Below are 16,183 nucleotides of genomic sequence, written 5' to 3' on the forward strand. Positions count from 1 at the left end.
ATACATGTTTTGTTTTTAATCCCATCAAAATTTCCTGTGGCACATTTTCTGTACAGATCAACCAACAAGTTAAAAAGCTTCACTCTGGCAACACTGAACTCCTTATCAGAACCAGTGTTGTCAGTCTATGGCAGGTGATAAAGTAGGTAGGACTGAATTTCATATGGAAGGCTTGAATTGTCAGAACAACGACAAACTGATTGCTGCATGCATCACAAATGTTATATATTGGGGTTGTATTTCTGATACCCCAGAAGGTGTTGATTAATTAATGTCACAGCACAATTCTGAAAATGTTGTTGGCTGTAATTAAAATTATAGGTTTATATTCATGTTTCTATAGTAACAACCCCATCATGGACTACTGTTGTGTATTATTCTTTATGTAGCTCACATTTATAGACCATTAGTGCATTATGAGAGCAAAAGCGTAATGGTGTTCTACTATAATTTTTAGTAGTACATAACATTTTAGTTCAACCAAAAACAGTAAACAATTGACTATTTATCGTGGAGTATATGGTTTACACATTCAGGGGCAAACGTCTGCAAACATTTTGTCCATCGGTACATGAAATGAATATCACCCATACACGTTTCAGTGTCAACTCAATGGCTGTTTAGACATTTGACACGCTTGGCCTTCCATATGCTTACCATCGGTTACAGAGACATTTTGTACCAGCAGGGGGCAGGATTGAGCCAGTAATGTGCTTCTCTTAAATAATAGTTGACCAACTGTGAGATTTACAAGCCCCCCCAAAAATATTTTGCAGGCTGTACCTCAGTGCCATAGAGAGATTTTATTATTGGACACACCAGACCAATTTGTGAATCATTGCCAAAAATGAGCCATCAATCCTGGACTAATGTTGTGCTGTCAGGCCGATGCTGTGGAATGGTTTTTTAAAGCTTTTTAACTTGAACCCCAGAGTGTAGCAAGTTTAAATAGATGTGTGTTGGTCATTTACCTTTAAAGATTGAAATCCAGTCTAAAGTCCACATTACCGCCACCATATATATGCACATTCCATGAAGGCTGAAGATTAAACATGTGAAATGTGAAGACAACTGATTTGATCTGTTTCAGGATTCTATAACAGAGTTCAAACTGTATTAGAGAAACAAAGTGCATAGCATGCCTGGATTTATTCTTTTAAATATATTATATTTTGATACTTAAGGTGCATTTTCCAAACTGTTGTGACTCATCACAGTGGTGTTGGTCAAGGTCAACACTCTAAGAAATGCATATTGTGGCCTAGTTTATTGTGCAAACAGTATATCATCATAGCAACCCCCTCTCCTTTATACAAAACTGGCTTACTTACATGGTTGGTTGGGAAAATCTATTTATTTTTACTGAAAAACTATTAACTTGACATATAAGAATAGGTCAAAATGGCTATCCATCCATTTAACAGCTAATGATAAAACGAACAGCAGACATGTCTATCACATACTCCTGGCTTTGAATCAGAGGTTAGCTTGAAGAAAAAATCCTCGGCTCTGCTGCGTCTGATTGTAAACTGCTATTTCGTTCAAAAACCATAATAGGATCTACAGAGAGCTGCACCTTAATAACATCTCTTTACTCAGCTTTAACATCGAATTGCACCCTGCCCTGCTTTTAAAGAGCTAAAATGGATTTGAGAGGATTTCATTTCTGTCTGACTTTAAGTCGACAGAACTAAAACGCGATCACTGACACATGCCATTCAGAGTTTAGTTCTTGGCTTAAATTATTTAAATGATTTTGTATTGTATTCATTCTCTAGCCTGAAGAGAATATGGTAATATATTTAGTAATGAGTCTCTGTAATTAAAAAAATATATAAATAAAAATCTGGATTTACAAATGTAAGAAAGCAATTGAAGTCCACTTGAATGTACTGAAATTCAGTACAAGTGACTGTATTAGTATTAGACTATGCTATATATCTAGAACAACTTTGGCAATAGTTCTGGCTGCAGGACAAATCACAGGTGCATATTGCTGCACTCGTTCTAATACAGTACGTCATCATTTGTATGACTTGTATGGCAGACTTTGCACATGGAAGGATTTTGAATCATTGATATGGTGAAGTTTTCTGTCTGGAAATGTTTATGAACATTTGCTGAGTCAGCACTTTAAGTTTTCTGATTAATTGTAAGGGAGCTTATCATTCTGAGTGTTTAAGGGGAAATAATTGCTTTACGAAGGTAAAAAAAAAAATATATATATATATATATATATATATATATATATATATATATATATATATATATATATATATATATATATATATATATATATATATATATATATATACACACACACACACAGTATGTATGAAAAAATACTCAAGAAAAACTATGCCATGTCTCCATATGATTAATATCAAAACGTCACCTTAGTATATGCGTAATTTATTTGAGATATATTTCATTTTTGCTCTTGAAGGGTGCCAATAATTCTAAACCTAAGCTTCTGTACTAGAGAATGAGGTTGAGTTGAAATCCTTTGACTGATTGTCCAAAAGTACAAGATTATTAAGCCTATTTCTAGCAAATTCCTTCCCATTTTAAAACTTGGAATGGTCTTGTTTCATTTCTGAAAATACATTCATTTTTATTTCTAAAACTAAAGAGGAGATTCACAAAGGTATGCAAAGTTTTCTTCCAACAGATTACATTGTTTTGTTTACTCTCATAATAACCAGCATTAGCTAAATTTACAGCATGTTTGATGTGTGTGTGTGTGTGTGTGTGTGTGTGTGTGTGTGTGTGTGTGTGTGTGTGTGTGTGTGTGTGTGTGTTTCAAGTTCAAGTGGGTCATCTATTTAGCTTGTATACATTGGGACCAAATGTCGTTTCTTCAGAACCATGGTGCAACACAGAACAGTACACAAGACATACGCAAATACACAACAGTGTGTGATGAATGCAAGACAATAAACACACAGAACAGAACAATAGATACACAGGACTGTAAATACACAGAACATGGGCTGTAAAATGTACACTATTGTGTAATTCCATAATGTGAGTTCCATAATGTAAAGTGATGTGTGTGTGTGTGTGTGTGTGTGTGTGTGTGTGTGTGTGTTTGTTTGTGTTGAGGCAGCATACTGACAGCTTCCTTGCTTCTCTTCAGTGGTGTGTGTGTGTGTGTGTGTGTGTGTGTGTGTGTGTGTGTGTGTGTGTGTGTGTGTGTGTGTGTGTGTGTGTAAAATCTAGGGGGTAAGCCTGGAGGCTTTCCTGGAGGGACTTTGCCCTCTATTACAGCATCAGGACGCAGATGTGATGAATCCACAGGGATAATGTGTTTGAGTGTGCGTGTGAGTGTGTGTGTGTGTGTGTGTGTGTGTGTGTGTGTGTGTGTGTGTGTGTGTGTGTGTGTGTGTTTTCAAGCACATAAATGCACATATGTGATGCACTAGTTATGTTGGGTGTAAATAATAATAAATAACGGGATCTCTCTCTCTCTATGTCTGTCTGTCTGACTCTCTCTCTCTTTCTTTATCGTTCTGTCTGTCTGTCTGTTTGTCTGTCGGTCTCTCTCTCTCCCTCTCTCTCTCTCATCCTCTACTGAGCAGAGACAGTCACATCCATGAAGACGCACATACAGAGGGAGGTAGAGGCAGGATGTGATGGGTGATGCAAAAAATATGAAATTCCTTTGAGAGTAAAAATACCACAACTTGTATTGATTTTTTTTCCCCCTGCCCAATGGGACCAGCTTCTGTTCATGTTTGTTTTGTTTTGAAACAATCCTAAATGAGAAATACAGCTTCTTCTGACTAATTAACATCTCCATTTTAAAATAGTTCAAATGACACCATTTGTACTTGCCTTTTATGGATTTATCAACCTACACTCTTGAAATGGTAATGCAGTCTGTTATAACTTGAATTCTCCCTTATTTATTTCATCCTTATTTACAGAGAAGTAAGATCTGGATTATATAAAATAATATTTATTATATATTTATTATAGATGCACCGACGTATCGGCCGATACGGAGGAAAGCTATTTTTCCCGCTATGGGCCATCGGCCGATAGTTGAAAAACATCCGATGATCAGGGCGGGTTATATCCTGTCAATCAAAAGAGGGCGGGAAAACACATGGATTTCGTGCTGTGTGTAAAGATGATGTCTCTTGTGTGGAACGACGACAAAACTGCAGTTTGTAATCTCTAATCTCTGCACTGATCAAATTTTACACCGGACACTGCAGCAGTGAAGCGGAGTTTCAGCGTCGAGTCATTTTTTTCCCCTGCTGCTTGCGCTGAATTAAAGCAGCAGTACACCGTTGAAAGATTAAAATGAAGATGAGTTGATAAAAAAGTATATATATATAGCACAGAGAAATATATTTGTAGAGTAGTGTATTTCATATCCAGTTAATGTTAATATATAAAAGCTGATATGATATATTAGCAGTTTGATGTCAGTGATGCAGTAGAAATGCTTGTGTTTGTGGAGAGTGAATGTGAGACTAACAGGAGTTTTTTACAGTTCAGTCAATGTTAATATGAATTAATAACATTCAATACATTAATAATCTTACTTTAATCTTCAGAATGGAGTTCATGTGTTCATGTTAATTAGAGTAATGTGTGTTCTGTTGATGAGACCAGTTACTGTGGAACAACTTGCTGAAATGGAGAGAATAAAGTTTTTATTTGCATTTCTTTCAGAATTGTGGCATTAATTATTATTCACTTTAAAAAAGGCAGAACTATCAGTATCGGCCGATGTCACTTATCGGTATCGGTATCAGCGGAGAAATTTAGTATCGGTGCATCTCTAATATTTATTCATGTCTGTAATATGAACAGCTTTCAGGAACTAAAAAGAGACACATCTTGTCTCTAACACATATATAAACAACAGGTTTTGCTTATTTACCCAGCTTAAAGCCAAATTCCACCACAAGTATTCTATTATTTTCATGTCAAACATGATTCATGATCTCTTTATTTCATATCCTGGTTCTACACATTCAGTATCTGTTTTTCTTTTTAATATGTCAAATAACCTTTGATTAGAAGCATGTGTGATTTGATACGTTGCATGTTGTAGATGATTTATAAAGGAATGAATGATGTCACTAACAGCAGGAGACAACATGGCTGTGTTAGTGCTTTTGTGCAAACATGCTCGGAATATCTAAAGCGAAAAAAATGATAATAATAAGTCATTAAGCAGTTTAGTGAAAGCTTCTAATTATACAATGAAGGTGTCATTTTTGATAAACGTTCTCATTGCTATTGCTTGGTAAACAATTTTATTTTGCGTTTAACTGGCGGAAATGACCTTATGCAAATTTAATACCTGCCTTTCACTAGTTATAAATTGCGTTCAAGTGATTCTTCAGTAAATCCCGTTACTTATTGGGGTGAAACAATTCGAATACAATGATTCCCATGCATGCTTCATGCTTTACCCATCACACAGATATACAGGTGCGTGTAAAAGTCTGCACACCCTCAGGACAAAATGAAGAAGACTAAAAAGTATGCTTCACCTGGTAGTTCTTGCACAGATCTATATTTTGCTAGGTCTTTGGGAGGATTAGATGTATTCAAATACAGCAACGGATGGTGTGATTGGAACCCACTGAGACATGAAGGCAATTTGGGAGGCTGTGCAGGAAAAAAGAAAGCAGTACATCTCTGTGTGTTATGTGAAGACCTGGCAGAGTCTGAAATGCCATCCACCAGATGGATGATTGCAAGATGATTGTGGAGAAAAGCTGCTCTTTCTTTTTTTTTCTTTTTTTTTATTCCCCAGTGGTTTTGAGGATGCGTGCATCTAAACCGTACACGACTGGAATATCTTTGCTATTGTCAAGCTTGTCTGTCTGTACTCTGTCTTTCTCTCACTTTGTCTTTTTTTGTTCTCTTTTACAATCCTGCCTCTCTCAGGTTCTCTACAGGACTCTGCATGTAAATTGTTAATGAAACACCTCGTTCTACATGTGGGAATACCTCTAGAGTGGTGTGTGTGTGTGCGTGTGTGTGTGTGTGTGTGTGTGTGTGTGTGTGTGTATAGGTGTAGGTTTTGTGAGGACATCTTTGTTAAAATGCAGACTGGAGCAGATCTATAGTGCAAATTTAAAAGAGTCATTTTGTGCAGTGAAGTCTTTTTGATGGCGCACAGCTAGGTAAGAAATATAAGAATTGGTGACGTGCTGTGAGGGGCATGGTGACTTAGTGGTTAGCACATTTGTCTCACACCTCTGGGGATGGGGGTTTGACTCCACCATTTGTGTACGGAGTTTGCATGCTCTCCGGGTGCTTCAGGGTTTCCTCTCCCAGTCCAAAGACGTGCGTTGTATTCTGATTGGCATTTCCAAATGATTCGTAGTGTGTGAATGTGTGCGCGATTGTCCAGGGTGTCACCCGCCTTGTGTCCCACGTTCCCTGGGATCGTGTCCAGGCTCCCCTGCGACCCAGTGTAGGATAAGCGGTATGGAAATTGGATGGATGGGATGTGCTGTTGTAGGAAAATGATCAACGATGCAATAGTGTGATGTGGTCTTACGAAGTTACTGATTATTTCCAATAACAGCAAGTGTTTTATTCCTCTTATAACACAGAAATTTGGCATACCAACAATTCCAATTTTTAAATGTATTAATGAACACCATCTTTATCCATTTACACTGTAGTAGCACTCATTGTTGTGGAACATCCTAGTTCCTGCTATGACTTTCCTTCACCATCCTCTCTTGTTTCTCTATCTTGGAGTTAATAAAACGAAAAAATATGTGCAGTGTGTCATTTGGCCCGCAAGCAGAGTCTTTAACCAAGTGCATAAAAACCGGACTAAAAAGGGCACGCACATCCAACAAATGAGCACAGCTCCGACACACTCCTCTGATGTCAGTCGGGCCGTGCTTTCATGTTCTTACATGCTTCTTGCATTTGGTTGATTTGCCGCATGTTTTGTGGTTTGTTTACTTGCAGAGCCGGGAGACCCCGGGCATCTCTTTCGTTGTTAAAACCCGAGCCGCTTCAGATCCTTCCAGAGCCGAAGAACACAGAGAGACTTGCAGGAGGTTAAGTGTAGAGAGAGAAAAAAGAGACAGGCAGACGCAGGAGCAGATGGATGGAGAAAAGCGAGAAAGAAAGCAACAGAGAGAAGAAGCTTTTAGAAATCTATTTGAAACATTTCGATCTGTGTCTGGTTCCGGTGTGCCCTGCTGTGTGTAGTGTTTGCACGACTGAGATGATGTATCAATCAGATGGACTGCCGGGGACCAGATGGGTAATGGGGAATGGGAAAATGTTTTAGGGAAATAAAAAAAAAAAAACACCATGATTTTTTTAGGACCAAGAACATCATATTGAATCCTTGTTTCCTTAATTGACCATCTGGATCTCCTTCTTCTTCACACACACACATATATATACACACACACATACTGTGTTAAATAGTCCACTGTTACGAATGATGTATTTGTGTTGATGACGCTCGGACAGCTGCTTGTATTTTGCACTCAGCTTTGTTACATTCTGCTCTCATTATCGGTTATTTTCCTAATGCATGCTGCGGTTTGTCTCGCACAGAAGGTGATGTTCAGACTCTCATTCTAAATATTCACCACCTCCATTATTACTGATGACTAACAGAATCAACATGTCACGCTCTTTTAATTAAGAAATGAAATCTACCATCTTCACCAGGCAGCAATAAGATGAAATTGCTTGCAATCATTAAAGAAACAGTTTTTATACAGAAGCAGTCATTGGTTGTGTTGCTGTTTTCATTTGTTCCTAGTTTTCTGAAATCAGAGCTATCGTGATTATGGTTAAGAATACCAAATAACATAATTATATAGGCTGAACATAATTATATATACTGAAGGTACTGAAGACATTTGATGAAATGATGGACGACGATAGACTTTCAGCTTTCATGTCTTGATATTTACATCTAGATGTGTTAAACAACTTCGAGCATGAGAACTTTCATTTGAGCCCACCCATTTTTGAAGTGCTCAAAAAAATACTGTAACATGTTTGTAACAAGAACGAATAGCTCTGAATGTCTATTCTTGGTTTTAGACCTGGGCTCCACCTGTGAAGACTACAGTTGTTGTTAAAAAGGATAAGCCAACATGAAGACCAGAGAGCTGTCTATGGGAGAAAAGCAAGCCATTTTGAAGCTGAGAACATTGGAAAACTCAATCAATCAATGCCAATTGCACAAGCATTGGGCATAACCAATACAATCATTAGGAATGTCCTGAAAAAGAAAGAAACCACTGGTGTACTAACAATCAGACATGGAACAGGTCAGCCAAGGAAAACAACAGCAGCAGCTGATGACAGGAACATTGCAAGAGCTGTGAAAACCCCCCCAAAACAACAGTTTTCAGTGACATCACCAACAACCTCCACAGGGCAGGGGTGAAGGTATCACAATCCAGGATTTAAAGAAGTCTTTGAGAGTAGAAATATAGAGTTCATACCACAAGATGCAAACTACTCGTCAGCAGTAAAAATGGGAAGACCGGAGTGGAATCCACAAAGAAATACAGAGATGAGTCACAAACGTTCTGGAACCCAGACGAACATCTACCGAAGTGATGGAAAGGCCAAACTGTGGAGAAAGAATGGATCTGCTCATGATACAAAACGTACAAGCTCACCAGTCAAGCATGGCGGAGCTAGTGTTTTGGATTGGGCTGTGTTTCTCTATTCAGCAACCTATGTTCATATATTAATCTTCGGGGGGGGGGGGGGGGGGGGGGGTAGATACTTGTGAACCTTATAACTGATGTAATTTCTTCTTCATAAAAGCACAATAAGTGAGAGCAAATGCAACTGTAATTTCTAGCTGCTGTTGGTGAAACGACACAATCACCAATGCTTTAATGAGTTGCATGACTGGGACAAAGTGCTTTTGTTTACCATAACTAATTAGCTTGGTTGAGTTTTTTTTTGTTGTTGTTCAACAGGATTTTATTAATGGAGTCCTGCCTGGCTCTATACTAGCTCCTTTATCATCACATGTCAATCAATAAATAAATCCTGAGACTTTTTCATTAACAGTATTTTAATTGATACCATTATGTCCTCTGCGGATCACATTAGGCTTGGTTTATTAGCTGGAGCCGAGTTATTACACACCAGATTGAATTGTTCTAGCCAATTCTAAGCTCATAAAGCAGACATTCAGCACTGTCTGCAGAAAATTCATTCATTCATTCATTCACTTTCAGTAACCTCTTCATCCTGGTCAAGGTCATTGCGGATGCAGAGCCTAATCCGAGAACACCGAGCACTGAGAACTGAACTCCAAATAAGCCACCTGGCTGGATTGTAGGATTGATGTCATGCTTGAAGAAGCATGAGCACTTAATAAAAAATAAAAAAAATAAAAAATAAAAATCAGGATATGGAATTCATGAGCACAAATGCAACCATCACTTCTAGCTGCTCGTGCTGAAAGTATACAAAGCATCACCTAGATGGGCAACATCTGTCATGTTTTATTACGTCACATGGCTGGGCCTGGAGTAAAGATGGCAGATGGGCACTGGGCCATAGTGCTCGTTTTTTTCTAATTAGCATGGGGAGGTTTTTTTTTTTTTTTTCCAGTCCAAATGGATTCATTATCAGAGTCCTGCATGGCTCTATACTAGCACATTTATTACCTTTATAGCAATCAAGGTTTAAATCTTATACTCTCATTAGCTAAGTGCATAATAATGCTATTTATGACTACAGCTATGAGCAGGCCGTAGAGAGCCCGGAAAATGCATTTATCACAAAGCATTATATTACCCCATTATACCAACTCTAGGTTCTGATTAGTCAGAAAGTGTTTATTCATTTTCTATAACATCAGCTCCGACAATAACGCCGGCTATAATTTAAATCATAGGGTTATATTAACATGCCTTGTCAAAAACAATTGTTCTGAGCTGAGGTTAATTTTGAACTAGAATAAATATACTGTAGGTTAAGGAATTATTTCGAGACAGGTACAGATCCAGTTAGATGTATATCTACTCTGCTACTTCACTGTGCGTAGATTAATTTCTGCCTCACATGACAGTCACTTTGGATAAAATCATCTGTCAAGTGTAGAAGCTGGAAGGATTCAGAGTGTAAGCGCTGATCAAATACATTATTCGCAATGAACAAATACATATACAAATACCAGGGAAATTAAAGAAAGCTTGCCAGAAAGGAGGGAAGGGAAGGAAGGAAGAAAGGAAGGAAGGAAGGAAGGAAGGGTGGGTTTAGAAAGAAACATGTAAACACACACTTTGAGTACCCTACACACACAACGCCTCTGAGGTGTCAAGATTAGTTATACTTGAATCAGTCTGACATAAGCCACATTAGACACATGTGTGTTTGTGTGTGTGTGTGTGTGTGTGTGTGTGTGTGTGTGTGTGTGTGTGTGCACGCTAGGGATATTCATATTTAAACTTAAAGCGGGTGTTTACATGTTTATTTATTTTTAAATAATTCCTTCCTACCGACCTTTTTCCTTTCCATCCTTCCATTTTCCTTTCTTTCTTTCTTTCTTTCTTTCTTTCTTTCTTTCTTTCTTTCTTTCTTTCTTTCTTTCTTTCTTTCTTTCCTCTTTCCTTCCCTTTTCCTTTCCTTCCTTCCCTTTCCTTTCCTTTCTTTCTCTTTTCCATTTCCTTCCTTCCCTTTCCTTCCTTCCTTCCCTTTTCCTTTCCTTCCTTCCTTCCTTCCCTTTCTTTCTCTTTTCCTTTCCTTTTCCTTTCCTTACTTCTTTCCTTTCCATCTGCTAAAGTGCCTGCTATTCGTATCTGTATTTGTTCATTGCGAATAATCTATTCGTATTGGGCTTTCGGTAAATAATGGTAATATTTCCTGTTTTTTGGCTGATGTTTACTCTCTTGTTTACTCTGTCACTGTCAGTGAGTTACAGAATAAAGACTCATCAATACACCAACTGTTTTCAATAAAGAATCAAGTTTCTCTTCATTCCCGATAACTAAGTGACAATTGTGCTAGGTTAAATCCTGGTCATGTCAATATTCTTGGGATTGTGACTCTGGCTTGTGTTAACACTGAATCCTTTCCTGATTTTCATTTCTACATAAAAGTGCATTTGTGAAGCAGTTAATATTTCTTGAGATGGCGTGTGGTGTAGAGAAAGGTCAGCTAAAAGTGCATAAACCTGTAAACAAAACCTCACAGGCATAGACAGACACGGACATCTTAGGCACAGTGTGTGGATACGAGTAGCACACTCTTTTCCAACATCGTCACATTCGATTTTCACAAAGCGCCAGATGACCTTTCGGTTTAGACTCCACTGGGCTTCTCAAGACCATCCAAGCCTGTCTGATCCATAACTGCACAAACAAGGATTCACAGCAAGCACAAGCTTGTATATGCTCACACACACACACACACACACACACACACACACACACACACACACACACACACACACACACACACACACACCATGTTGGGGATTTAGATATGTTGATTTCTTTCATGTAGAAACTGAGCACCTATGTAATAGAAGAAGGGATGAGTAAAAGAGTGGAACAGAGGGATTGTGAGAATGAAAGCATAACACTGGCTTAACCTTTGCAAAATCCAGAACCCCCCTCCCCCCCACTAACAATAACTTCTTAACAATTTTACATCTGCATTTACGGCACTCATCCAGCCAATAGTCTTCTTGACGCTTCTTAGAGGTCCTAGGGGTGCGCAAACTTTATTTGACTAAACAAACCCTTATCATTTTTTCAAATAGTTTTTATATTTAATGTTTGTTATAAGAACATCTGCAAACCAAATCACTTTTGAACATTTACACAGTTAAAGTACGTCATAGTAGCTACAGTATGAACAGCCGTTCTCTTACAGCCTCTCTATTTTCTCCCTCTTGAAGCGTTTAAAATAATAATAATAAAAAAAATGCACCTTTTCATGTTCTCATGCACTAGGAAGGTCCTCTGTCCTGAAGATTTTTACCGTTGTGAAATAAAGTACTTACTGTGACACTGGAAACTCCTTCCATAAAAGTTATATAAACTTCTCCTTACAGAAAACGTCACATCAATAATTATACTTTTTTTTCTTTCTGTTAAACAGCGACGCATTTATTTGCGTTTGCGGTTTATTATTAGGTTTAGATTATGTGGAGCGTCCACCAGACCTGTGAATTAGCTGTTACTATAGAGACACTAATGTATTAAATTGAACCTATATAAACCTGTGATTTGAATTACAGCCATCAGAGCTGCTGTTATTGGAAAATGACTCAATTCTCAATTTCTGACCAATCAGGAATTCAACAGCGCTGTGGTATAGAGTGCAGTAAAAACAGTGTACCACCATGGACGCTCATGATACACTGTAATCTGGCGTGTGTGTGTGCCTGTGCGCATGATATGGTGTGTTTGCCCACCTTGCTCTTCCGCCTGGCTCGGCTCTCGCACCTTGTGGTGTTTACCTGTTATTGATGCCACGTTGCTTAGGAACCATATCAGATAAACGTCCAGTCTTATCTCCTCACCCGCTTCATTTCCTGCAGCTGCTCTCCTGGAGCGAGAAGTAGAGAGAGAGAGAGAGAGAGAGAGAGAGAGGGGGGACTATAATCATTCTGCTAAACAAACTGTAAAACATATGGATCTTTTGCTCCACTTGGCCCAGACTAAATCCATTAATCTGCAATCAGTATGCTCTCTCAGTTGCACTTTCTGCAATTAGCTCATCTAAGTCCAGGCTCTTGACTTTGATCTCGCAGAAAACATTTGTATCATCTATCTAAAGACTCTTTTGGCTCTCGGATTCCTAGAATAAACTTTTAATAACAACTTTCCCCACAATGGCTTTGGGTTTGTGTTTATCAGGAGATAAAAGCAGTCTTGCACAAAGTGATAAGACGTCACATGTTCTTTTTTAAAGCTAACAGGGACATCAAGGACAGAGAAGCACATACTGTCTGAAGCATCTTATTTAACATCTCTGCCTGTAATCAGTGTACAGGAGAGACCTGTTGATTTTTCTTCTTCCAAACACCTGCTACTTTAGCAGTAATTCACACACTCTTGTGTGTGTATACAGTACTGTACATACAGTACTTATATAATAGTGTTTCTTTGGCCTCCGTTTATTTAACTGTGAGACAAGTATATTTCTTTCAACTTTAAAGCGCAAAAGTGGGTAGGTATGATCGTATACAATTTTTATAAATTGGTAGATAACAACGTAACAATCGAAGCTGAGCGAATCATTAAAGGCAAGTGATTTAATACACAATACATGGGCTAAAATAGTAAACTGCTGGGCACACAATGCATAGACTTGACGAGATTAACTTTTCCATGCACCTTTTAGGAGAAGGGCTGTGTAGTTCCTAAGATCAAAACGTTCCTAGAAATCGCTTAGACGCACTAATTGTGATCACATCATTTTGATGCCGTGCCACCACTGAGGCTCCATCAAGCATGAATTAGGAATCACTCCTTACAAAAATATCATAATAAAACACCAAGGCGGTGCTGTTATAGGAATTTATAGGAATGACGGGGTACCACACCATAGTTATTATTATTTTCCAATAATAAAGTGTTTTATCACTCTTATACCCCAGCTATTTGCAAATGATTTATTAAAGAACGACACATCATACTTCGGATCAGTTTATAGTTCCATTTACGGTTGCGTAAAGCCCTAGTTCATGTTACCACTTAGGTTATAGCACCTGTAAACAATCGTTCCTTCACCAGCCTTTCTCTCTCTTGAAGTAAATAAGTAAAAAAAAAAATGCAGCTTATCATGTTGATGAGAAACTGGAAAGACTTTCCCGTAGTGGAAAACAACCTCTGACGGTTAAAACACTGACACTGGAGACGCCTTCCAACCATACTAAATAATGAGTAATGAGTCTTTTATAGATATACATTGCAGCACAGTGAAATTCTTTTCTTCGCATACCCCAGCATGTTAGGAAGTTGGGGTCAGAGTGCAGGGTCAGCCATTATACAGCGCCCCTGGAGCAGAGAGGGTTAAGGGCCTTGCTCAAAGGACCAACAGTGCCAGCTTGGCAGTCCTGGAGCTTGATCCCCCGACCTTCTGATCAGTAACCCAGAGCCTAACTACCAAGCCACCACTGCCCCAAAATAAACATCTTGTTATAGAAGCCTAATATTTGATGAGTTAGATTTATGTTCAGCTAAATCTGTTTAATATTACTCCAAAGACCTATGTTTCTGACACATACTGTACAGTATATCTGTACATCTAAATTATGCACTATACTATTGATAAAATAGCTCTATACTTGCTTTTGACTAAATTTCTGAGGAATACCTTTAAAAATATTATTAGCATATGAATTATTACTCATACACAATTCCAAATCAATGAAAGCAAATTGCAAATGGCACACTTGAGACTACATTTTATGCTCACTCACCTCACTAAAATCAGGTCGGCTCTCGTCCTATCACATTATCATTGAGGGAGTGTGAGGGTGTGAGACAGGTGAAGCCTCCTTGCTACAGATTCTGACCTCGGGCCAAACACGTTGCGCCTGCAATATTTGGACCCAGATTTCAAAACAGCCATTTTGCAGCCTGGCATTTCAGAGCAGCCAATATAAAAGCTGTAAATCTTGGAGATGGTGTGGGGTAGTGGAGGAGAAGTGTAAAAGATGCCAAACAGGCAGATGGTGGGTCACAAATTGTACACATAGTAGAGTAGTAGAGATGGACAACATATTTGATTCATCTACATGCAGAAATACTACTACTACTGTACTACTACCACTCTCTCTCTCTCTCTCTCTCTCTCTCTCTCTCTCTCTCTCACACACACACACACACACACACACACACACACACACACACATTTGTCTTACTATTATGAGATAACCTTCCATTGGCAATGGAACCCAACTGAGCCACACGAATAATCAGCTATTTAACAGCCCTTTCTGAATTGAACTGGGTGTGTTAGTGCACGTAAAACATGGGCTGCGTCCAAAATCACATAATGTGACAGTACCTACTGTGACCTAAAAAAACATCCGATTTTCTCATAAGTCCTATAAATACACAACGAGAACCCAATTAAACAAATGAGTACAAAATATTATACTTGGTCATTTATTTATAGAGGAAAATGATCCAGTATTACATATCTGTGAGTGGAAAAAGTATGTGAACTTTGCTTTCAGTATCTGGTGTGACCCCCTTGTGCAGCAATAACTGCAGCTAAACATTTCCGGTAACTGTTGATCAGTCCTGCAGATCAGCTTGGAGGAATTTTAGCCTGTTCCTCAGTACAGAACAGCTTCAACTCTGGGATGTTGGTGGGTTTCCTCACATGAACTGCTACCTTCAGGTTCTTCCACAACATTTCTATTGGATTAAAGTCAGGACTTTGACTTGGCCATTCCAAAACATTAACTTTATTCTACTTTAACCGTTCTTTCATAGAACGACTTGTGTGTTTAGGATCGTTGTCTTGCTGCATGATCCACTTTCTCTTGAGATTCAGTGCACAGACAGATGTCCTGACATTTTCCTGTAGAATTCGCTGGAATAATTCAGAATTTATTATTCCATCAAAGATGGCAAGCTGTAACAAAACAGTCCCAACCCATGATACTATCACCACCATGTTTCACAGATCGGATAATATTCGTATTCTGGAATGCAGTGTTTTCCTTTCTCCAAACATAACGCTTCTTATTTAAACCACAAAATTGTATTTTGGCCTCATCCATCCACAAAACATGTTTCCAACAGCATTCTGGCTTGTCCATGCGATCTTTAGCAAATTCTAGACAGGCAGTAATGTTCTTTTTTAGAGAGTGCTTGCTTTCTCCTTGCAACCCCGCCATGCATACCATTATTTTTTAGTGTTCTCCTGATTGTGACCTTGCAACCCTGCCAAGAATACCATTGTTGTTCAGTGTTCTCCTGATGGTGGACTCATGAACATGAACATTAGCCAATGTGAGAGAGTCCTTTAGATGCTCAGAAGTTACCCTTGGTTCCTTTGTGACCTTGTGGACTACAACACGTCTCGCTCTTGGAGTGGGCTTTGTTGGTCGATCACTCCTGGAGAGGGTAACAATGGTTTTGAATTTCCTCCATTTGTACACAGTCTGTCTGACTGTGGATTGGTGGAATACAAACTCTTTAGAGATGGTTTTGTAAACTTTTTC

Source organism: Ictalurus punctatus, chromosome 2 (assembly GCF_001660625.3).
Source record: "Ictalurus punctatus breed USDA103 chromosome 2, Coco_2.0, whole genome shotgun sequence".
In the NCBI taxonomy this organism is placed as follows: Eukaryota; Metazoa; Chordata; class Actinopteri; order Siluriformes; family Ictaluridae; genus Ictalurus; species Ictalurus punctatus.